Below are 26,883 nucleotides of genomic sequence, written 5' to 3'. Positions count from 1 at the left end.
TAGGCGGTTTTTATAATTTTAAAATTGTTGAATGGATTTTTAGGAAGTAGATATTTTTGGTTACATGTATGGTTTATCATGAGATTGTTTAATGATTAAGTTGTAATGTTTATATTGGACAAGTTTATTGACATGTAATGATGGAAGAACATATCATAACTCAAGAAATTTGAGAGTAACTAAATTTTAAAATTTCTAGCCTCGTATGATAATGGACCCACAATGCATTGGGAACTTGATATAAACAAGTATGCTCCTTTTATCATTTGACATATTTACACTCTAGTTATAAATGTTGTTGCATTGTCATGCCAATGCGAATTATTTGGTCCATTTTTTTTCAAATTGTAGTTGCAATGATAGGAATCCTCAAAAAACTGAATCAGGGCCTTGGAGAGTCTGGGTTGTATAACATCAAATTTACACATCGAAAATCTGTGAATCATATGATATATGATCTTGGTTTTAAAGACACAATGGATTTTGCAGTGGTATAAAATTAATCATCAAATTTGATGTGTTACTCTTTTTTCAAATTTCGACGAACAGGTAATATCCTATTTATTTTATTAGGAGGGAATTGATTTACATATAGGGGGTCTTATATTATTATTATTTGATTTATTAAGAGCTTTATGCATATAGTTGTAAAATTTCCATCAAACATTGAATCAAGGAAGCACTTGTGGATTCTTGAGTTATGTGTAAGCACGTTTAACTTGATATTGCAATAGATCTGGAAATTTTCATCTACATCTTCCACATCAGAGGCAGGAGGGACTAGGGTTTGATACAGGACATCACTTCAACAAGGCTGACACTTCATTTTTTTCCCTTATGTTTATGTTCTTGCCTTCTTGATCTTTCGGCATTCCTTTGCACGTCTCGGTGCAATTTCTAGTAATAATATATAATAGGTTGAAAGTGGGCCCAACTTCACCTTCCCTCCAATATTGAACTTCTTTAGAGTCCACACGAATGTGACTACACGTGGATTGAAATTAGTAAGCCGTGACATTATTTCTAAGAGAACTAGCCATTTACATGTCAAGAATGTCGATAGGACTCCTATGAATATATATATATATATATATATATATATATATATATATATATATATATATATATATATATATATATATATATATATATATATATATATATATATATATATGAAAAATATGAAATTTCCATCTTTTATTTTAAAAATATTTTGATTGGATTTTATGATTGACGTATGAGAATATTTTATAGAGATGTAGTAATTAAAATAAAAGAGGGGTTATTCTAGTTATCTAACTCACATAAACGATTTCTTAAAATGTTATATAAACCATTATGCCTACTTATAAAATTTGATAAAACTTACAACACATACTCACCAACATGAGGTGGAATTAAATCTCTATACATTTTACACAAATTGATATAAAAACATAGCATGATCAAGAATGAGAAAAAGACACTCTTAGTAAATTGTAGAAGCTTGAAGATCTCTTGGAGTTGGAGTTTCTTTATTCGTGGTCTTTCCTACCTCTTTGACAAATGAGGGGAAGGTCCTGAGTTTTTCTTTAATACTTATGAAAAGGATTCAGAGGGGGAAGCATTATCATCTTCAACCATTTTTGCTCGTGCAATATCACCTTCCTTCTTTTTCTCCTTTTTTGTAGATGTGGTTTCTTTTTCTGTAGTTGAGACCTTATTTTAGGTTTGTTTACAGGTTGTCCAAAAAGCCTATTTTAATGACCTTTGAGAGCATAACGATTTATCCTTCTCTAAATGTGAACTTCTAACATCTCTATTAGTGTGGTGGCCTATTTTCTTATGTGGTTTTTCACTGGTTACCTTTCCACCCTATGAAATTTCATCTGCAAATTCATAAACTAAATATACCTAATGGTTCTTGGCGTTTCTACCATATTGAAATACCTCTTCCTCTTATGATACAATATATTTGTCCGTGACAATTTTTTTTTGAGTTGGAACATCTTTGAGGGGAGGCATGTCATTTTGACCCTCAAAACGCACGCATTGGGATTTTATCACTTGGATCTCTTGGTGCAATGGATCGAAGATTTCCCTTTCATCTTCTTTATTGAGGGTATCAAATATGTTCCCTTTCAAACCTTTTTTCTTGCTAGAGGAGAATTCTTGAACTTTTTGAGTTGATTACTTTGGAGAGGTAGGGCCTCTAGGGCCCAATCCATTTCCTTCATATGTCATTATGGCTATATTTTGTTATCTTCCTTTCGGTTATTATCATTGCTCTGCTTCCTCAATATATTTCTAAATGGCTTATTCTTTTGGGAATCTTCAGGAAAAATTCCCATATTCATGATAGTTCTTACATTTAAATGGTACTACATCACAATCCACTTCTTGATAATGAGTCAAATTATCTAGTTGGAGATTTATTTTTGTCAAAAATCACTTATCAAGGTCCATTTATACACAAATCCTAGCATAATATTACATATATTCTCGTGGTTTTTCCCAATTTATATAGTGGCCCATAGAATTTCCAATGTTCCTAAAGGTGTCCTCATTCCAACAATGAAGGGGAAATATGTAAATTTAACCCAAACAAGAATAGACAATGGAACATCATTTTCCAGGTTGAAATCTAGACTCCATATATTTATATACAAACCCTAAGTCCTCATAAAATATGGTCCACCTCAAAAAATTAATTCTTGATCTACTTTCTTTTCAAAGATGAAAGAGAAAACCCCTGATTAGGATCACTAGACAGGAAAACAAGTGGCTAAACCAATGCAGGAAACAATTCCCAACTATATCATCATACAAGCCACAAATCATGCATTCTCTAATTCTATAGGGTTTGAACCCACACCTAGCCTCCTCGCAAATTGGTGAAGGCTCTTGAATTCGAAGCAAAATCCTCTTGCTCTAACCAAGAGATCTCGCTCTTCTTCCACCGATCTAGGACTGTGCATAAGAACAAACAAACAAGGATGAAAAGTGATATTATGCAGAAGATCATTAGTTCAAAGAAATAAATAATAACATGAAAAAACAACTAAAGATATTGATCTAAAGAGAAGGTAATATCTATCTCTATTAACAATAAACCAATGAGACAATGTTTTACCATCAGCTTTGGATATCCTCTCCAAGTTCCAGCAGAGTTTCCCCATTATGGGAAATATGGCCTCAATGCAAAATGTGTCTCTCAAGGACTAAATCATGATAACAACAACATCTCAATATAATTCTCTATAGATCTCTCTCTCTAGCCTAACCCTCTAAGATAACCCAATATAAATAAGATCAAGAAGACTCACGGGAGGATGAATGTAGACACCTAAGATGAAAATAAGTTAAGAAGCTTCTACAATAATATTTCTTATAGGTCAGATAATATGATGAGTTGAATTTATCTCTTAGGAACCATAAGCATCTAGAACAAGTCTCCCAGTCAAATTCACAAAACTAAGTGACTTTGGCTGCAACTGCATGGAAGATGGGTTTTACATGTGGCTCGAAGGTTCCCGCCGCACTCATAAGCGTCCCTCATTACCTATGGGAACTAAAACAAGGACAAAGAGCGGTCAAAGGATCAGGAAAATGGTCAATATTGTAGCAACTCAGAGGTACTAACCCTAGGGAGAAAAATATGCTAATAACAAAACCTTTTAGGAGAATTTAGAGGCATCAAATGATGTTTTTTGGGGGACAAACTTTGTCACTTTAACGTTGCAACTTTCTTACCTATTTTACTCACAGAGTCATTTCCAATGGTGTAAGAATCATGTCAATCATATTTTTCATGTGAAAGTTACTTATGAGCAATACTACTGTAGCAAGAATGTTGCAACTCCTGGAGCTACCAGCTTTACTTTATCAACCCGGGGTTCGTACAAACTTGGAGGTGACAATGCAGTATACACAAGTACAAGTGATGGCTCTACCTTTTGTCACTATTAAGCTGGCGAGAGATCACTAGAGTTTTCAAGCTAGACTTATATGGATTCAAAAGAAGCTTGATTGCTGATGAAATAAAGAGAGATCTACTCTAGGAGAAATCTTATCTACTGTAAATAAGGAAAAGGACTGAAATCCTATGCTAGAAACACACCCTTCTCTAACTAATTGCTGAGAAACTATGCTTTACAAAAATTCCAAACCAGCATGTATGAAATGCTACTATCTAAAGCATGGAAGTTCAAGACATCAAAAATCACTACTGTGCATGTAAAGGACTGAAATAAATCTATCTTGTTCTTTTTATTCTTTTTCTAGAAAGTCAAGTGTAAACCCTAATCTCTTTTGGTGATGTGGCAGGTGGTTTAGTGACGATAGTGGATGGTTGGGAAGTTTAGGAGATGATTGGAAGGTTTGGGAGACCCTTGGGTGACCTGGTGTGTATTCCTAGAGGTTTTCCCTCAATTCAACCTCAAAACGGGCCACTACAGGAAAACCTACAGGATGTAATAGAAACCTACAGGATTCCTTGTATTTCTACACGATACAGCTGAGAGAAAAACGATGGTTGCTGGAGGTGATGGAAGGTTTATGGAAGGTGGTGGATGGGTGGATTGGAGTGAGAAAATTCCCAGGATCACTTAGAACTCAATACCAAGGTTAGGAGATGGTTGGATTCACTCAACATGCTTGGAGGAATTTCTATGTAAAATGATGAGATTGGTGAAAATCTTAGTGAAAGAAAGGGATGGTTATGAATGGATGAATTTGGGAGGTGTTTGCTTGATCTGAGACCCCTTTTTATTTCTAAAGCACCTTCTCTACATCAAACATTTATAATTTCTACAAATTCATGTAAACAAGAAGAATGCTAACAAGTTAGAAAAGTAGAATTTAATGAACTAGCTGTCTACTTCATGCATGAAGAAAATTGTTGAACAAAATGGAATCATGGATGAGATCTATTGAAATATTGAATATGGAAGAGATGGAAACTAAATCCTACACTTGCAAAAATGATCAAATGCTAGTTTAAGGACAATAAACTCTAAATCTTATGAAGAAATGGAAATATATCTTTTTGGGGCTGCTTAAGGGTCTTTTCCTCAAATCATGATCCCTGCGGGAAGAGGTGAGGCCAAGACACCCACTGATAGCTTTGTGGTGCTCCTTTTATCTCTTCTACCTTGCTACTAAAGTAAAGCACAAATGGAAGCAAACTAATAAATAACTAATCAAATCCACAATACTTGCAACGAAATACTTCAAGAGACAATTTAACCATGAATCTATGAAACTAAGCTAAGAACACAGATATAAGAAGAGGATCCTTTGCTGCTAGGGTTGGGACCTAAACCAAGAGCTTCAGCCCTCTGAGTCAACTCAGTGCTGGATCAAGAAAAATATCATTTTTATTATCAAAACAGAAGATTGCATCAATGTCTTCCATAGGTCTGGAGCTCGAAAATAACTAGTGTTTTTGCAACAAAATTTTGAATCCTAATGAGGCTCTAGGTCTCTCTACTTATACAACTGAAGTCTCCAACGACTTCCTTAAATATAGGTAGGCTTAGCTCCCAAACTCGAGATGAACTAACTCATTTTCTATCACTTTCTCGGCTGCCTCTTGATCTTCATGTCTTGGTTGCTTGCACTCCGAGCTGGTGTGATTAATGGAGGAATATTTGAGTGGGGGAGGAGTAATTGAGGAGGATTTACCTCCTACAATATCTCTCCCTTGTCCCATTCGAGTTTCAAACCTTAGTCTTTCTAAAATTCCTTGATTTTCTCTTCCAAACATAAATTCAATGCATATTAGTCCACTAGGCATAATATCTCACTTTAACTCATCTAATTAAATAAAATATAATAAAACATGTAATAAGTTGTGAGAAGAGTTGATTTGACTAAGCTAGGAGGTGAGTTAAGACCCATATAATTACCCAATGATGAGTCTCATCATCACCCCCCTACTGAAAGTGTTTCTCATCCTTTGAGAAACTCAATCAATATCCATATCTTTCATAGCTCTAGTGGCTTCCTTGACATCCCATGCCTCTCTTGTGGTTTCTTCTTCTTGTGCATAGAATCCTGCCTTCTTTTCTACCTCCTCCCACTCCCTTCTTTCTTCCTCTTCCTTCCTTCCTTCTAACATTCCCAAGAGTAGTGGGGGATTGAGTTTCAGGCCAATCCAATTGATTTTGAGCCTTTGGATGGATTTCTTGTACATGGGTGTCCTGTTCAGTGCTTCTCCCATCATTTGAGGAGAGTGGTATTCTATGATCTTCAAACTATATGGCAATGTATTCCATCTCCTTATGCAAGCTTGCATGCTATCATCCCCTTATAATCTAAACATGTCCTCAAAATGTGTAATTTCTTTCTCTTGGGTAGAAAGATACCTGGGTGCAAGTTGAGGATCATTTGCAATTAAATTATGTGCACTGATGAGTGCCATTGGATTGGACTGCTCAGCTCTGATCATAAGAGGCTCTGTTTGTTCTCTTTCTAATACCTTCTTCATTTTTGCAGCCCTTGCTTTCTCATGGTTCATCCATGATGCCAAAGCCATCAAATGTAAATCTCGTAGCTTTGTATTAGGGTCCCATACATTCATGTCTGTCAAGGCCATGTTATGCAAATAAAACTCATACATCTTGGCCTATCTTCCAATGTGATTTGATCACAAATATCGATGAACTATCTATAATCCTGGAATGGCATAGTGCCTCTTTGTGCTAGGGTCTTGATTTGGAACTGCATCTAGTGTTCCTTAAGGTATAGTGCATAGGACTTAGCTGGCATCCTGCACTGGATTACTTCTAAAGAGAGATTGGATATGGGTGCCAATTGATTCTCTCTTTCTTGTAGTTGTCCTTTCAACCATGTATTTTCTACCTCTAACTGATTTTTCATGATGGCCTCTCTGTCCCTCAAGCTACTTAGCTCTCTTCCCATATCTTTGAGCTTCTCTTCCTTGTGACTAATGACATCCACTCCATTGGACTCGGCAATATGCATCCATTTATGAGTTTTGGCTCTCTCTTTCTCAAGCTCAAAGAATAATGGAATGGTGAATTTTTGTGGAATGACCCTATTCCCTTAATAAATCTGTAGTAGGAGTCAAGGTTAGGTTGACGACTTGGCTCCTCTAGCTCTGGGTTCTCTCTCTTTGGTTCTGGCTGCTTCTTTCCTCATCCAATTTTGAGTTTCCTGTAGGACTTCCTCTACTTCCTGTAGGTCCTACTGTGTATCCTGTAAGATGCCTTTTCCTTTGGATGAGGTAGACCTAGTTATAGGCCTTCTCACATAGGTGATAGGAGACTTAGGGGAGGTTTGGGTTGAGGATCCTTCTTCTTGAGTTTTTCTAGGAGGAGGCATCTTGTCCTACTATTTAGGTGATTCCTCAATAACAATGGGAACCTTGTTGGAGTTTGGGGTTTTCCTTGCCTTACCCTTGTGATTTTCCTTGTTTTGAAGTATAAGGGGGTATGCCTCTGTCTTTTTCCTTTTTGTTTGATAGGGGTGCTAAGGGCAGTTGCTGCCTCTCTCTTAGTTGGTTTTGGAGACACCCTAGGTGACTCCTTCTTGTCTTCTTCGTCCTATTTTCCATTTTCATTTTCCTCTATGTTTTTCCCCTCTTCTTCTCCTTCTAGATCCTCATCTTGTTTATCAGTCTCCTCCTTGACATCTTCCTTTGTTTACTCATCACCTTCCTTCTCTTTCTCCTCTTCTTTCTCCTCATCTATCTCATATTCATCCCTCTCTTCTTCTTCTCCATCTGTTTCAGTTTCTTCCTCATCTTCTTCACTGATAGTAGAACTAATGTCATACGTGAGGGCTCTGATATCCTCCTCTGTCTGCATGTCTCTGAAAATTTCCTATTGGATAGGAATTCTGAGGTTATGGAGGGCATCTTCTATGATGATTCTAATTAACACATGGTGGGCTAACTATTGGTGGTTTCCCTCCTGCACCTTTATGCTTGTACCAGTGATTGTAGAAGGAAGTATGGTATGTTGAGCCTGTGGTGAGGAGGTGTTTCTGCTCCAAAAATCAACTCTTCAAGAAGCTTAAAGTGATACCCATAACTCACACTATACATACCTTCACATGATATGTATTTAATAAGGTGTTAGCTTACGTCATTCCAGGGGTATGGTAGGTTTGTTCTCCTTACTCCATTTTTATCCTCAATGGGCTCTTCTCCCTCTAAAAAGAACTTCGTCTTGGCAATCTGGCTATCTCCCTTGTCTTCCTTTCTCCAAGGCACTCCTAGGGGATGTGTGGTAATCTTTCTTATGAGTTTAGGGGTGAGATCTATGGAGAGGCCTCTCACCAAAATAGTGGCATGGGATCTGGTCAGTGGAATGAGGGAGAGAGAAAATTCTCAGGCCACTCCATCATCATGCCCGCTTAATTTCTCAAAATATCCCATCCAATTATGTCTCGTGAAGATTTCTAACACGGGATGGTGTTGGTGGATTCTCACAGTGTTAATGGGCTCCCTTCTATTGAACCCCCCTATCATTTTGGCTAGTGAATTATGAGGATAAGAGATGGTTGACAGAGATTCTAATGCAGAAGTAAATGGGACTGAAATAATTGTGGAGTCAATTCCTTGCACAACTGCTAAATTCACTAAAACTAGGAGATTCTTTTGAGCAATTCACTTGGAAAAAGGAAAGTAAATACAAATCCTACCTCCTCGTGGTGTTTGTTGTGGCCAACCCCTGTGTATCCCCTTTTGAAACTGCTCTTGGACAATCCTTTACACTGTCTCTATATCCTGTAGGATTCCTGTGCCAACTTGTAGGATTTCCTGTGTAATCCTGTAGGAAGTCCTGTGCAAGAGAAAGGTGGAATTTTCTCTTCTGTAGGTTGCTTGGGTACGAGAGAGACTTTTCTAGAGTGAGCCTCGAGGAGATGAATGCATGAGTGCATGGGGATCAACGATTATTTCATCTTATGGTCGAGTTGAGTGAGGTGTTGTGCTGGCAGCGGAGGTACGTTTTCTATTTTTGGACCATTGGTCCCCACTACCACCTCATCATTCTGTTGTGGGGAAAAATGCCTATTTAGGACGATCCTATCCACCTAAGGTGTGACAGTGCCTTAGCAACAAATGAATACAACTATCATTATTTCTTCCTTTATGAAATATGAAAGAGAGGAGATCGGTAGACTTACCGTTATCTTCCGGTTGTCCCTCGAACTAGATCCTCTTCTCTTTGTGTGTCCACAGCTACTTGCCTCCTCGCTTGATCAAGAGAACAGCTACTTGAATCCCACGAGATCACAAGAGAACAGGTACCTGTGACAAGAGAACAACTACTTGCAACAAGAGAAGGACACAATACAAAGGCAAATATACATATTCATAAATGATTCAGGATTAGAAGTAAATCAAATATACTAATGCAATCATACAAAATACACCAGCATATAGGAAAGAATCAAGATAGCTTTATTGAAAGTAACAGGGTTCAGGAAGAGATACAACCCATAGGGCTCCAACCCAGCATCTCCTTCCCAGCAGAATAGAATTCCTTCTTCAGCTCCTTTCAAAGCATAACACACCCAATATTTCTAGCCACAAACCAACAAAAATTCTTTGCAAATACTAAATTCCATCCTCCCTAGATCTCATGAGAGAGATCTATATATAGGAGTTTTGGAGAAAGGATGAGTCAGCTTGAGGCTGGTATGAAGCTGACTAGTGTCCTCTCCCACTTCAGTTCTTGAGTCCACTTGGAGGTTCTTGCTTCCACTTGGAGATTTGGAACCTCTTACTCATCACCAGTCGAATTCCCTGATCCAAGTGTCATTTTGGAAGCTTCCTGGGCATTGACACCTTGAGGAATGACTCTGCCACATGTCCAAAACTCGCTCAGTGCAGGTAGCATTCTTTGCAGTTGACATTCAACGCAGGTAGACAGTGGAGCATTTGACATTCAGCGCAGATGCTCAGTGGAGCAGTTGACATGATCTAGAATTGCCTTGTTTTGAGTGCTTTCAGGTGGAGAACTTTTGTTAAGTGCTGTGGTTTGCTGGCCTTGTTCCTCTAGGGGTAGGAACAACATGTTTAGGGACTTTGGATCCCTTGATTATTGACATTTCATGCTCAGTGATGCAAGGCACAAAAATTTCTATAACAGTTGCCCCCTAAAGTATGAGGCCGTTTATCGGGTGAAATGCTTTATCCAAGAGGGTCCGAAGTTCATCCATCTGCTGGGAGGAGACCTGTAATAAAATACAATACAATACATTATGATTCATACTACTTTCATGATCTAGCTGAGGTGGGCATTCCCATGCTCAGCTTTATAAATTCATTTTTGTACATAGAACAGACGATCGTCTGATGGTAGACTGATAATTTTAGTGAAAATTATCATCCTTTGAGTAGGATGATCATCTGCTGCAATGATGTACATGTCAAATGTCTTTATGTTTCCTGAATATATATCACAGCCCGGATGGATGAAACTAGATCCAGGGTCTTCAAACTCGTTCGATCTTCACTCTAAGTACAAGTCGATCCATGTGAGAATTGCGCTGAAGTCGAACATGGAAAGACATCGCTTGATTACCGGTCAATGATGTAAACCGTTAACAAGTGCGAGAGGAATCACCGATAATGACAATGACCCTCAAGGTACTGCAGTACAATTCACATGGTGTGAATAAAGGACTTGGCGTCGAACACCACGCAAAATCTTCTGGTCGAAGGTCATTGATGTATACCTGTCGCCGGAAGTGAGAAACTTGCCATTGAGGCATGCAAGCTTCAAAGTACTGAAGGGGTTGTTCCTAGATCAACTCCTTGGATAATGAGCTGATGTCGACAAGGAGCGATCCGTCAAAGGAGGGCCTTAATGAATCCCACATCAGTGACACGGAACGGAGCTAATGATTTTGATGGAGGTGAAAACAATCTGTGACATATGATTCAGGGTGGCGGTCATGAATGGATGAAGGATAATGTATGGCAGTGGATGGGACCCGGTTGACTCTTTCTGAACGACTTCTCTTGAACATATGGCGACACTGATGCGATGGATCGGTAGCATTACCCCAAAAATGGATGGTGTGGCAAGACCATGGTGATATGACCGGTGAATGAAACAACCCAACCCGAATGTGATACGGAGGAAAAGTGTCATGTTCAAGAGTGACCTGCTACCATCAAAGTTTTCTTGATTTTTCCCAATTTTTCCCCAGTCATTGCTGACCAGTACCTCTTTATTTTTGTCAAGCTTGAGGAGGATAACATATGCTTGTTCTATAACCTGCCCTTCGGGCAAGCCCATCACTATGTTTTAACGAGCCTAGCAATAGGGAAACTCGTTCTCGCCTAAAGACAAGTTTGTCGCTATTTATCATTTTAACGAGTCTAACGACAAAGATAACTCGGTCCTTTTCATTTTTAGAGAGTCTGAAAAGGTACATAAAGTTAACTCCAAAATTCCTTTTTCGTCATCTAATCCCTTGAGTCCGAAAAAGTATAAAACAATACAAAAGGTATGAGTTTTCGATATCTTTAATGAGCCGAACAAAACAAGCGCTCGATCTTTTTGTGCAATAATCCTCCAGGTCCAAAAAGATTAAAATCTAGAGGAGGGATAGCTCTTCCGGTCCTTTAACGAGCTGGAAGGCCAAAACTCGGCAATCTTTTCATATTTTACGAGTCAGTTGAAAAGAGCTTAAAGAAGACTCGTCTTTTTAGGAACGAGTGATAAACAGGGATAGCAACTAATTCCAGGTACAGGTTGGAATTTTCCAATCACGGCAGTGTCACAAGGATGGCTAGGTGAAATCACTCTTCGCAGCTGTTCCTCAAAATGGGTAAACAATCATATGGAGGTGAACGATCGGCTAAATGAAAGTGGAGGTGGCAGGTGCAAACATGACCAAGGCTTTTATGGCTGATAAATTTACGATCACAGTGGTTATTTACCGGAAATAGGTTCATTTTTTAGTTAAAAATGAGCTTAAACTCTGGAGGAAACATTGCTCACTGCTTATATTTATTTTTTAACGAGCATGAAGACCACGTTAAAACTACTCGGATCTTGTGTTTATTTTTTAACGAGCATGAACTTTATGCTAAAACTGCTCGATTATATGGTCAAATTTTGATTTTTTACCGTTACTAGCTTTTCTCTTTCCAAGAATAGTACTGTATTTTCAATAGCTCTCATTTTACCATTTCATTTGCGTTTGGTTTGTTGGAGCTTTGGAGGTGCCTCTTCCCCCTTGATTTTCACCAGCTGATTTCGGGAGATTCTGTGGACGATTCTCGGCGCCGTCTGGACCAGGTAGGAGCTAAACCTTAGCTCTTTCTTTTCATGGTTTCCTTTCTTCATTCTGTGCCTGTTTTCCAGTCTTTCTGAGCCTCAGGGGTTTTGCCAGGGCGCCCTAACTTCAGCGCAGGTTGCCCATTCGAAACCTGCGTTGAATGTCAAGCTGCCTTAAGGCAGCCTGACCTTCAACGCAGGTAGGACACTCTCTGCCTGCGTTGGGCTCAGAAAACTGAGTTTTTAGCACATTTTTTGATGAATTTTTGCCAGTTTCTCATCAAACTCAGGAACTTACTCCTTCTCTTGTTTGTTTTGCAGGGATCTTTGAACAAAATGTCCCTTACATGGCGAGAACGAGAACATGAAGAGGAGGACATGATTGCCCTCCATGACCCTGTCACGGTGAACGCGCTGTGGAACTGTGGCCTGCTGAAGTTTTTCTGTATCTCTAGCATGAGAGCACAGATCGCTTTGCTGCAGTATATGCTTGATGCTTGGGATCCCATTAACCAAGTATTCCAGATTACGGGAAAATCCATCCCCTTGACCATAGAGGACATTTACTTCTTGACTGGATTGTCAAGGCGAGGTGCCCCCATTTCTTTGTCAGGTTCGGCCCTGGGGACTGACTCCGTGAGAGATTATGTCCGCCAGTATTGCAGGGAAGGTTCCCAGCCGAGCAGAGACGGCAAGGTTGTTATCCGTGAGATTAATGACAGGTATCTCAGGTCCATTCTGTATACCATTGGTAGGATGGCTGGTAGCGCAGCTCTACATGTTGCCAACAGATCTTATGTGCAGCACGCCTTGGAGTGTCTCCAACTGAAAGTATTCAACTGGTGTGATGCAGTACTTGTTCAGATGAAAAGTCAGTTGACCAAGGTAAAGGACGGGAAGCTGAAGAACTTTGGATTTGGTTCTATTCTGACAGCCTTCGCCTTGGAGAAAATCCCACTGATGCAGCCTAAGTATATTATACTCGACTTGCCTTCTCCGACCGAGCCACGCATGCAGAGGTGGGTCGATCACATGTCTAGGCATGCTGGTCAACCTCAGATTACTTTCATTGATGCCTTCTTCAGGTGGTTCGAGCACCAGGAGATGTCTTTTCTGAGTATCCATATGTGGGTATGGATTTCCGAGGTGATCCGGATTTGGTGCTACCGGATGGCGAACAGTGGGGCACTATTGGTAAACTCTTTGACCATATCAGTGTTTACTGTTTTTATTCATAATGTTTCTGTGCTTTATTCTATCAAGACTTTTAATCATACTCTTGGATGCATGCAGATGTTGGTCCTGTTCGTCCAGCAGTTCGTCCGAGACCGCCAGTTGCTGCCCCGGCAGTGGAGCCTGCTAGGAGAGTTATTCTTCACGATCTTGACGATACTGAGACCCTTATAGTTGTGCAAGAGCAGGTCGAGAGCCTTACTCTCGGTATTCCGGATGTACGGATCGATGAGTTACCTTTACAGTTGCAGCGGCATACTACTGGTGTGCCTAGACGATGGACTCGTCTCTTGCGCATGATTGCACAGGCCGTGACGTGCTATCATGAGCACCACTAGGCTAGGGTGCCCCCTAGCACTTTTGAGTTTTTGGGTCATATGACCGATTTTGTCTTGGTTACAGAACATTATGTATGAACGATAAATAGCTTATATATATTTTGATTTTCGAGTTTTATTCTGGTTGAGTTATATGATCCATATGTACAATCATTGATGATGTATCCCTTTTTACAAATGTCGCAAATGTCTATCTAACACATAACTTGCTAATGAGTCGGTTAATGTGTTTAAGTTTCTGGAAATATGCTGGTATTGAATTGAATCAAATTGTCTTTCCAAAATCTTAACCCTTAGGAACATGCGATAAATAGCTAGATTGCGAACGAAATATATACCATTGAGTTGTAGTATTACGAGCTGTGAGTCTAGCCTGACAATTAGTCAGCATATGCCACGTGTGATGGCATCAGAGAGTAGTTCTATCAACGCGCTATACTCAGCGATGTTATTCGTTGATTGCCCAATACACACACCTCTGAAACTTACTAACTCGCCGCTTGGATCAAAAATGGCCCAGGCTACGGAGGATAGGTTCCGCGAACTACGACTTGCTCCGTCTGCATATCCAACACATGTCTCCAGAAGGTTCGACATCTGCAACAAATTAAAAAGGTGGATCACTCGACCAGAACAAATACTTTAGCGAAAATAAAATACAACAAAAGCATGCAGGTTACTATTTAAGCATAGTAACGCTTGAGGTACAACCCGTTGCGGGGCTACGCCAGTGGAATTCCGTCATAATCCATTAACTCGTAGGCTCCTTTTGCTAACACCGTTTTAACAATATAGGGGCCCATCCATAAGGATTTGAATTTACCTGCTCCCAATTTATCGGATTCTTGGTCATAAAGCAAGACCAAATCACCTTCTGAGAAGACACGGGGTTTGACACTTTTGTCGAACTGCGCTTTGACTCGTTTCTTATGGGCTTCATTAGCCAAAGCGGCATCACGACGGGTTTCATCCAATTGGATTAATTCCAAGAAACGAGCCTCTTCTTCTGAAGTTCCGGGGAGGAGATCAATTGCGAGTTTAAGCGACGAAATTTCGCACTGGATTGGCAAGACTGCTTCCAGGCCATACACCAGTTGAAAAGGTGTGAACCCGGTTGCGTTCTTTACCGACGTTCGGTAAGCCCACAAGGCTGAGTACAGGATTAGGTGCCACCTTCTTTTATGAACCCCGATCATCCTTTGCAACATACGCTTCAGGACCTTGTTGATTGCTTCAACTTGTCCGTTGGCTTGCGGATAATACGAGGTAGAACTGTCGTGAGATAGCCCTAGCTTGGCAGCTAATTCGACCATCATGTGATTGCGAAAATGCGACCCATGATCTGTTACTATAGCCTGTGGTACGCCGAACCTGGCGACTACATGATTGAAAAAGAAAAGGGCAGCTGTTTCACCAATGTTATCCAATGTAGGCATCGCCTCGGCCCATTTGGTAAAATAGTCAACAACGACTATAATATACCCATGCCCCCCGGTCGAGGTGGGGTTACATTGCATGAAATCGATGCCCCATTTGGCGAAAGGCCCAACAGCAACTATTGGCTGTAAAGGTGCGGGTGGTCTTCTGGTTTTGCTATCAAAAATTTGACAAGCGTGGCAACTTCTGACTGCGATTATGCAATCTTTGAACATGGTTGGCCAGAAGTATCCTGCTCGTAAGATTTTTTGTGCTGTTGCATATGCAGATTGATGCCCCCCACACGCGCCTGAATGACACTCATTCAGGGCTTTTTCGGCCTCCTCATGGGTAAGGCACCTCCTCAGAACTGTATCGATACCACGACGGTAAAGTGTGTCACCGACGATCATGTAGTCTTTGACTGGTCCTGTGGGCGGATATTTATTTGATTATACCCGGAAAATCCATCCATAAATGAAAATATTTCGCATCCGGCGCATTCATCAATTATCAGGTCAATGAAGGGTGTAGGGTAGTTTTCCTTTGGACAAGCTTGGTTTACATCCCTATAATCGACACACACTCTAATCGTCCCTTGTTTTTTCATAACAGGGACAATATTCGATACCCAATCGGTTAGAAGAACCAGGTAGATGAATCCAGCATGGAGAAGTTTTTCAACTTCCGCCTTAATGGCAGCGGCTTTCTTGGGGTGCACCTGCCGAAGCCATTGTCTAACTGGTTTGACATCAGGATACATTTTAATTTCATGTTCAACGATACTCGAGTCAATGCCTGGCATTTCATCATATGACCAAGCAAATACATCTCTGAATTTGCGAAAAAGAGCGTTATATATTTCCAGTTCTGAAGGGGAACAACCTTTGCCAACATAAATATTCTCTACAATATTTGTTTTAGTCGAGATATTTATGGCTATAGTCTCTTCAATATTGGATAAGTTTCGCTCGGAATCCACCGTATTTACAGTATTTGTTAGGAATTCAAAAACTGAAGGGTGATAAAGGTCACGTTGAGTATCTTCTTCATATTCAGGAAGAAGGGAACGATGGTGGTGATCATTCCATGGTGCCCCCTCAATTAACATTGATTGTAAGATTCCTTCGTCAGTCCCATGTACTTTCGACCAAGGATCTAATGAGGTACCATATTCTCTAGACCTATCTACCCAAACGCTTGACGAGCGTTGATTTGGGTTCGCCTCCCATGCTTGAAACATTGATTGCTACAATATTTCTAAAGGGCTTGGGGGCAAAACAATTGCATGATCCATGTCGACATTGTCTTTCGCGACCTTCGTGGAAGATATCATGTTGCAGGTTGCTACAAACGGTATATTTCCTATGTAAATAGGAGGTGGTAGCGCGAAAGTTCCCATCATTGTGAGGTCTTTCAATAATCCTACTCTGATATCTTGAAGCGAATGGTTGCTCTCATGGATCATGGGAATGCTTCCTGTAACTTGTGAACTATTAGGGAGGAAGTTCTGTTGGTTGACGACCGTAATCCCTCCTTCAAACGGGAATGCGATCTTCCTAAAATAAGTCGACACAACAGCTGCCATGGCATAAATCCATGGTCTACCCAGTAGGATGTTGTAGTCAAGATTTCCATCGATGACCTCAACATCAATTTCTACTGTTTTTCCTCCCAGTTCAACCTTCAAGTTGTTAAGGATACCGTACGGGGTATAAGTCCTTCCGTCGAAAGCTTTCAATGTTGTCGAAGATCGCAACAAGGTTGGAGATCCTAAAATTTTCCAGCAACTCATCGACATAATACATGTAGATCTCCCTCATCAATAATTGTTCTGTGAACAGTTTTGTTGAGGGCTTTCACTTGAATAAGGAAAGCTAGTTGAGCTGGTAACTGAGGATCGTATCCTTTGTGATCAAAGGATACAAGATTGGAATCCTTAGGATCAATCCCACCAATAGCCGATAACAAAGCCTGCCTTTGGGATGGGCAATTTTGTAATACTTCAAGAGTCGACATAGCGGATGGCGATTGGGCCAAATCTTCCACTATGTTATAATGCTGCGCCGCCCTGGCGCGAGGATTAAACGTCGACTTGTGTACTACTCCCTTTGGCGGTTTTATTGTTAATTCAGGAATGATGGGCGGTACAACTTCTGTCGAAGTTGTTGTCGAACTACTTGGTTGATCTTTACCTTTGTCGTTCGACAGCTGAGGATTCCCGTAATCTTTGTTCCTTGTCGAAATCAAAGCATCATTCTGCTGTTTTGAGACCGACAACATAAGTACTTGCGACGGGGAAGCATTTCCACTATCAACGATATTTTGACCTGGGTTGGGAAACGGATCAGTCAATGCAGCTGAGGTTTGTGAACTTTTAAAGAGCCTCTTCAACTCAGCTTTGAATGGAAAATTCCTTGTGTAATGATCCTCATCATCACATATTTGACATGGATAATTTTGTTTCCCTTGCCCAGGAGGGTTTGAAGAATTTTTCCCAGGAGATGATTCACCTTGTTTCTTCTTCTTCCCTTTGTTTTTCTTCTTCTTGCTTCCTGGTTGATTGGTTTCTTTGCCTTTATCTGCTGATACGACATTTACTTCCGAAGCAAGAATCTCTTCTTTTGCGTTTTGATCCGAATTCTTACGGGCTTTCTTAGACGAAGCCTTTATCGATTTCACGTTTGCCGTGCCAATCACGCCATCACCGGCATGAGAGTCACTATTGGATTTTGGAGGAGGAGGAATTGAAAATTCCGGTCTAGGGGAGTTAGGTATTTTGTCGTAGAGCGTTCCAGACTGAGTATATACTAAGTCTAGATACTGTGCACGAGCGATAACTTGCTCCTCTGTTACGACCCCCCCCCCCTTTGCCACATCTTCCGTTATAGCAGGAAGTAACGACTTTATAAACCATTCAGCCAACAGCTGATTGGGAACGTATGTTTTCACCATCCTACGACGACGACGCCACTCATGTATATGATCAGATATATGAGTGGCAGTTGTCTGCTTGAAGTTGGTTAATATTTCTGTTCCCGTTTCATACCTTATCGGTAATTGAAAATGGGTCAAGAAAGTCGTGGCTAGGGAGCTAAAATTGTCTAAAGAGGCTCTAGGTAATTCAATATACCATTTAGCTGCTGGACCTGTCAATGTCCTCTGAAAAAGGCGAAGCCTTATCGAATCGTCGTTTAGGGTGTTCGACGAACACCATAGATGAAAAGTCATCACGTGATTCGATGGGTCTTCACCTGGATTTCCATTGAATTTAGGAATGTCAGATGGAAGTTTGTGAGGAATCACTGGCCACCAAGGGGCATAAGCAATCGGATCGTTGGTTAACCGGTGTAAATCGGGTAACTCTAAAGTCGCCACGAATGGTAACTGTTGATTCAGGTTAGGCGAAGCATAACCAGGGTACGATGGAATCGCTTGAGTAGTGGGCCTTTGCATACCAGCATAATGTAACTGATGTTGGTATGACTGATACGGTTGGTGGACTTGACCACTGTAAAGTGGTTGGTTTTGACCGTTTTGGATATGCGGTTGTCCACTATTCGCAAAGATATGCTGCTCAGAACCTTGGTACACCTGCTGGAATTGTGGTTGTTGGTATTGCACTAGCCACGGTTGTGAAGCCATGTTCTGTTGTGCTATGCTAACCGTTGGACCAAGGTGTGGGGTAATTGTACCCGTTTGGACCTGTGTCGCCCCACCAGTTGGCGATTGTGGTTGTGACCCATGTTCAAGGGGCTGTTGCATTATAACCTGAGATATCTGAGGTTGACATGCAACAGGCATTGCTTGAACTTGTGACACTGTTACAATAGCCGGTGTGGTTGGGATGTTCATCATAGGTACACACTGTTGCATAGAATATACAACTCTTGGTTGTTGAGGTAGCATAGGTACCCAACTACTTGATGCAATTCCAGTATAACCTGAATACGGTTGTGAACTCCCGTATGGGTACCCTCCCGGAGGGGGTAATGAAAGGGCATACTGCCCCCCATACGGTAGCAATCCGGAACTCAAGGGGATTGATTGTCCTTGGGGACTGGATTGCCCAAATTGACCTCCAAATGGATCAATTTGGCGAGTCTCAACATAAGAGTTGCCGGATATTACTCCAGATGAACAAACTGGAACAGACCATACTGTCGAAATAGTCCCTTGGTGGACTCCTTCTAGCGGTTGTGAGCTAGTTGGGACAGATGGTATGCCGGCAAACATTGTCGGAGTGACGGCAGGGGCTTCTGCTATCGCTGTGTCGTTTGACACAGTCCTAGATGATGACGGTTGTTCAGACATTTTAAGTCTATCCAATAGATTGCCTAGCGATTCTACAGGAACCTCCACTTGTGGTGGATTAACTTCTGATGAAGGAAATAGAGTGACCCCGACTCCAAAATGGGTTGGAGTACTTGCTTGCGGATCCTCTGCAATTTCCTCTATCGCAATCAAACCTGGTGGAAGAGGAAGACCGTCAGGTCCGTAAAATATTTCTGGTGCCGAAGAAGGAGTTGTTTGGACAGCGACAGTTGTTACAAATGGAACTGGTTCAGTTATACAAGTATTTGCCCCCAGACTAGGATCAGTATTACTGTCCTTCTGTGGCTGTTGAACTTCTTCTATAGAGGCAGGGTTTCCATAAATGTTTGGAGTAATCGGAATCTCAGATGTAGTTGGAACACTAGTTCTAACTTTTATAGGAGATTTTGAACCGGTTAAACGAGTTCACTTTGTCCGTACTATTTTCGATTCCGGAGACAAAGACGGTTGACTCGTGAGCCTCCGCGAACGACGGGGTTTCAATTGACTTTCTTCCACGATTGCGGATTACTCGATCAACCAAAATATTAAAAGGGGAAATTTGTGTTTCCGAATTGAATGAATTTTATTAGACGCTTTTAGACACAACTTGCTTTTTCAGTTTTAAAGAGTCGAGAAAAAGCTAAAGATGACTCTAGTCTCCTTCGATGTTTTAACGAGCCCAAAGTGACAAATGCTCGGATGGACTTTTTCTGTTATAGAGTCTGAAAAAGGCCAAAAGGAACTGCTCTGGAGATCTAGGCAGAGGGTGTGCCAAACCTTTCGCAAAACCACAGAATACTTTTTACGGTACGGGTGGTCGATCTTCGTGAATGTTGTGTTCACTGCATTGCGATCAGTAGGGCGGCCGACACGGCTTCCTAAGGATAAAAGATATATGCCTATAGGGGTCTCCCAATATATACGCGACGGTACGTGGGAGCACAAATCCGTGCTAGCGCTACCGTCTCTCAGGAGGAATCACCCACCTTCTTAGAGATCGACAGTCACTAGGCTTAACGACACCGGAACACGTCTCTAGCCTAGACCTCTATGTTGTGCGTTATGTTACAAAGCGTTGTTAGGTTCATTCAGTTTATTTTAGGTTGATATTTTTAAAGTTTTCCTTTCAAGGTTCACCACGAGATGTATAATTCAACTTCCTAAATGCAGTCTAGGATGATAAGCAAGCTTTACAATCTTTCAACTTTGAAAATCCTAGCTACTAAGGGAAAAGAGAGCGACTATCTTTTCTCAAAGAGCAATCAGCACACTCTAATGCACTTTCCCTAAATCCAACATGCAAACTTATCAAATGCAAAATGCACAATGCAGGTGTTTGTTTTCACTTTCTTAGTATAAATGCCTACAAAGAAAGCTTTTGCACAACTTTGAATTCGCTTTTACAATGATCAAAATAAACAAGTTCGCTTTATTCGAAATCAACAAGGGTAGAAGAGATTACAATCACTTTGCGATTTTCGAAATAAAGACTCGTTTTGATACTTTGAAAAGAACAAATTCAAACCAATAAGCAAGAGTAAAACTATAATCAATCTGAACAAACAACCAATGAACTCTCTTCTAAGATCACTCTCAATCAGATCTGAATCAAAGGCTACAGAAAGACTACTTTACTCATGCAAAGGAAGACTGTAAATGATGCCACAAACACATAAAAACATTCACAATCTTTTTGTACAAAAATGGGGCGGAATTTAGGCAAAGAAAAGGGTTATCAGGCTAGCACCTATACTTGATTAAAGGATGCAAAAAACAGAGATCAAAACAGGGCAAAAAAGGACAAAGAAACCCAGCTGCACAAGGCCACACTAGTTCAGTGCAGGTCCAACACTGTCAGTTTGACATTCAGCGCAGGTAGCCCCTTCGGGACCTGCGTTGAAATGCAGACTGCCTTCACAGTGCCTGCAATGAAGAGAGAAAATCTCGTTTCTCTTGGTTTCTGGGTCACAAAATGCCCAAAAATCAACTGTTTCAAGTCAAATCAGAAACACAAGCAAGGTATAAACAGAGGGATGCTTTGATAGGGTACTAAAAACTATCACAAGGATCAATCAAATCGTTTGTGGATCTAGTTTAAATCATAGACAAGTCCAACATACTGGATCAAAGCAGCAACTTTTACTTTGCATCCGGGAAAGATGCAGTTCAGGAGTTGCTGTCAAGTCTATGAAGTAAACAAATGACGGAAACACAAATGAAATGAATAAACAAGTTCTTCCCCAGCGGAGTCGCCAATTTGTTGTGGGGAAAAATGCCTATTTAGGACGATCCTATCCACCTAAGGTGTGACAGCGCCTTAGCAACAAACGAATACAGCTATCATGATTTCTTCCTTTATGAAATATGAAAGAGAGGAGATCGGCAGACTTACCGTTATCTTCCGGTTGTCCCTCGAACTAGATCCTCTTCTCTTTGTGTGTCCACAGCTACTTGCCTCCTCGCTTGATCAAGAGAACAACTACTTGAATCCCACGAGAGCACAAGAGAACAGCTACCTGTGACAAGAGAACAGCTACTTGCAACAAGAGAAGGACACAATACAAAGGCAAATATACATATTCATAAATGATTCAGGATTAGAAGTAAATCAAATATACTAATGCAATCATACAAAATACACCAGCATATAGGAAAGAATCAAGATAGCTTTATTGAAAGTAACAGGGTTCAGGAAGAGATACAACCCATAGGGCTCCAACCCAGCATCTCCTTCCCAGCAGAATAGAATTCCTTCTTCAGCTCCTTTCAAAGCATAACACACCCAATATTTCTAGCCACAAACCAACAACAATTCTTTGCAAATACTAAATTCCAGCCTCCCTAGACCTCATGAGAGAGATCTATATATAGGAGTTTTGGAGAAAGGATGAGTCAGCTTGAGGCTGGTATGAAGCTGACTAGTGTCCTCTCCCACTTCAGTTCTTGAGTCCACTTGGAGGTTCTTGCTTCCACTTGGAGATTTGGAACCTCTTACTCATCACCAGTCGAATTCCCTGATCCAAGTGTCATTTTGGAAGCTTCCTGGGCATTGACACCTTGAGGAATGACTCTGCCACATGTCCAAAACTCGCTCAGCGTAGGTAGCCTTCTTTGCAGTTGACATTCAACGCAGGTAGACAGTGGAGCATTTGACATTCAGCGCAGATGCTTAGTGGAGCAGTTGACATGATCCAGAATTGCCTTGTTTTGAGTGCTTTCAGGTGGAGAACTTTTGTTAAGTGCTGTGGTTTGCTGGCCTTGTTCCTCTAGGGGTAGGAACAACATGTTTAGGGACTTTGGATCCCTTGATTATTGACATTTCATGCTCAGTGATGCAAGGCACAAAAATTTCTATAACACATTCCCCTCTCCTCGTAATCAAATCCCAATTCATGCCTCCATAGACTTAACTGCTTTTGTCCTTCTCCTCTCTTTTTTTACTTGACTACTACCACGTGTGGGAGGACCAACTGTTTTGTCTTCGTCGACTGAATGAAGGTGGCCAAGTTAACTGACCACCTTTCTCTTATAAACCAAATCACTCACAACCTTTACACTTTTTGACTACATAATGAAAATGAGAGAGTGAAGTGAGATACTTATTTGTGGTGCTAATACCTTGCTACAGTTTGTTGAAGACATGAGGTGTTTGTTGTGTGTTGGCTGCATGTTATTTTTCCTTCCTTTTTTATTGTTGTCTGATGATTCCTTTGATGTGCAGGTACCTAGTGTTGAAGATGATGGTGTTGCTACTGCTTTGGAGCTCCTTCTACCCTTGGATCTTCATGTTGGAAGCTTCCTGCTACTGATGATTTTTATTCTGTGGGATAGGATGGTACAGGATTTCCTAGAGGATGTCCTGTAGCTGCTTCTCCCTCAGAACTTTTAATCATACAATCTATTGGGATTTTGAAGATGATGACATGGATAGAGAGGAGGTCTAGGAGTGTGAATAATGAGGAATACACTTAGGTGTTGTTCCCTTCAACCCTCTTGTTTCATTTTTTTTTCTGTGTTTTCTCTTGAGGACTATGAATTGTTTTTCTGAAAACTGATCTTTCTATGATGAATTCAGGGGCGATCAAGCTGGAGAGAGGTATGGTAATGAAGTGGTGATGTAGGGATGTTATTTTTTTGACATGGCAGGTCATTTTATCACCTTAGGGTCACTTCCTGCAAGATTCCTGAGCCACAGTGATTCCTACAGGATCATCCTATAGGTTTTCAGGGGATCTTGTAGAAAACACAATCCCCTTGTAAACTGAAGCAAAGGAGTGAAAAAATGAAAGAAATGGTGGAGTGATGAATGATTATGGGTGGAAAAATAAAAGTGTGAGTGAAATAGGTCCCTTTTTTACTCTCCTTTGTTCTCTGATTGTCCTCCTACTGACCTGCAAACATAAAATTTTCATGATTTTTCTCTTCTTTTTTTTCTCTATTTATTTATTATTTTATTTTTTTTGAAGATAACTAGTCTGCCTCTAAGAGGTCTTCTTTCTAGTTGTTTACCCTGGGCGCCTTAAGATAGGTTTTCACCTAGGGATATTTTTACTTCCTTTTTTTTTATTTTTGACACCATTGGGCTACCCTAAGAGGTTTTCAGCCCACTAGTGGGACTCAAGCGCCTCATGGAGGTTTTCACCTAAATCCTTAGTTTTATTTTTTCTCTCAATGATTTGATGAGGTAGGAGCTGAAACTTGCTCCACAACCATCATTGTCTTATTGATACCATCAATGAACTCTTTCTTTGACAATGGCCTCTTGTAAACTTTCAGTTTGTGCCCATTAACAAGTAAAGGAATGCCCTCTGCATCTATGGTCTTGATCTACACTGAACCATTATCATGAAATATCTCTATAACATAAGGTCCCAACCATCGTGTCCTTAACTTTCCCTTAAAGTATTTATATCTAGAATCATATAACAAGGCCCAATCACCTTCTTGAAATTGCTTATCCTTGATTTTCTTATTGTTCCAGATCTTCCTCTCAAGTTGAGTTACCTCTGTGTGTAGGAGGGCCTGCATTCTGAATTCATCTAAACCATTCAACTAAAGTAATCTCTCTTGTTGTGCACTGCTGAGATCTAGATCTAGTCGGGTTGCCATCCTTAATGTGTTATACTCGAACTCAATGGACAGTAGGGTATTTTCCCCATAGACCATCTCATAGGGTGTGAATCCAGTGGTGGTCTTCCAAGTGGTATTATAAGTCCAAGTGGCCTCAACTAGTATATCTACCCAATCTTTCCTGCTACTGCTAACCACTTTGGTCAAGATGCTCTCCAGTGCTCTTTTGGTCATCTCCACTTTCCCATTAGCTTGTGGGTGATAGGGAGTGGAGGTCCTATGCTTGATCTTGTGCTGGCTTAGCAAGTCTTCAATCATGTTGGATGTGAACTAGATGCCTTGATCAGTGACCAGTTCTCTAGGGTATCCAAATTTGTAAAATACATTCTCCCTTAAGAAATTAGCCACCTTCTCCTCTGTTTTTGCCTTAATTACCTTGGTTTCAGCCCACTTAGTCAGATAGTCAATGCACACAATGATATACTGCTTTTTCTTGGAAGGAGGGTTAGTAAGTCCAATGAAGTCCATGCCCCACTTGTCAAATGGCTCAAAATTCACTTGAGGTTGTAGAGGCATTTCATCTCTTGAAGTGGGCTTTCCCATCCTTTGGCACCGATCAAATTGACTATTATATCTTTTCACATCTTGATGAAGAGTGGGCCAATAATACCCAGCTTGTGACACTTTAAATGTTGTCCTTTTTGCTACAAAGTGACCTCCATAAGACCCATCATGGCAGGTCAGAAGGATGTCAAATATTTCCTCTTCCCTCACACATCTTCTCAGAATTTGATCTGGGCCAAGTTTGAAGAGGTTTCCTCCAATCCAGGTGAAGGGGGTGCTCTTCCTCACAATCTTGTTTTTCTGTTTGGAGGACAGATTCGGTGGGAACTGTGCAGATACCAAATAGTTTGCTATGTCAGCAAACCATGGAGAGAGAATTGAAATAGCGAATAAGTGTTCATATGATAAATGATCTTCAACCATTCCATCTTCACCTGCAGGCAAAGTTAATATGGACAAAAATTCTGCAATAACATTATCCTTATGAGGCTTATCAACAGTAGTTAGATTAAACTATTGTAATAAAAGTAACCATCTAATAGTCTGGGCATTCACATCAAGTTTATTCATTAAATATTTGATTGCAACATGGTTAGTATGTACAAATGTTTGATAGCCTGTAATATAATGCTTAAATTTGTTCAATGAATGCACAACAACCAGGAGCTCCTTTTCGGTCATTGTGTAGTTCAATTCAACCTTTGACATATCCTTACTGATAAAGTAAATGGCATAAGGCAATTTCTCATCTATCTGGCCTAGGGCTGCTCCTATGGCTTTGTGTGAGGCATTAGCATGAATGTGAAAAGCAAGGGCCCAATTTGGGCCTCGAAGAATCGGTGCAGTGGTTAACTTGTCCTTCAGGGGGTCCAGGGCCTCTTGACAGCTTTTTGACCATACAAACTCAGAGTCTTGGCCAATAACCCAAATAAAGGAGAAGCCAACTTGTAGAAGTATTTTATAAACCTTCGGTAGCATCCAGCTAACCCTAGGAAACTTCTGACATCTCTCTGCTTTTGTGGAGGTGGGACCCTTTTGATGATAGCTATCTTGTTTGGGTCCACCTATAGTCCTTGTTGAGATATTGAATGACCTAGCACGATCCCTGTAGTCATCAAGAATTCACATTTTTGGGGATTGAGAGACATGTTCATATCAATTCATTTACGTAGAACCTTGCCTAAGTTGGAAAAAGCCTCCTTGAAATCACCCCCATAAGGTGTGAAATCATCCATATAGATTTCTACCGCGTCATGGACTAACTCAGCAAAGATACTCAGGACTGCTCTCTGAAAAGTTGCAGGAGAATTGCATAGGCCAAAAGGAAGGACCCTATAGGTGAAAGTACCCCAAGGACAAGTGAAGGTGGTTTTATCCTGGTCTTCCATGCTAATTTGTATTTGATTGTACCAGCTGAATCCATCTCGGAAAGACAAAAATGCTTTCCTTGCCAGAACATCTAGCACTTGGTCGATGAAAGGTAGAGGGAAATGGTCCTTCTTTGTAGCTTTGTTTAACTCCCTGTAATCGACACAAATCCTCCACTTACCATTTTTCTTTGGAACAAACACCAAAGGAGAGACCCACTCACTATTTGAGATAGGGTAAATGAATCCTGCATCTAGCAATTTTTGCAGCTCTTCTTTGAATATATCTTTAAGAGCTGGATCATCCTCCTTTGGGGTCATCAGACTAGCTTG

Source organism: Pinus tabuliformis, chromosome 6, assembly GCF_031772625.1.
Source record: "Pinus tabuliformis cultivar Carrire ecotype Pingquan chromosome 6, CPIR1, whole genome shotgun sequence".
NCBI classification, from domain to species: Eukaryota; Viridiplantae; Streptophyta; class Pinopsida; order Pinales; family Pinaceae; genus Pinus; species Pinus tabuliformis.
Note: the sequence above shows the minus strand (reverse complement) of the source record.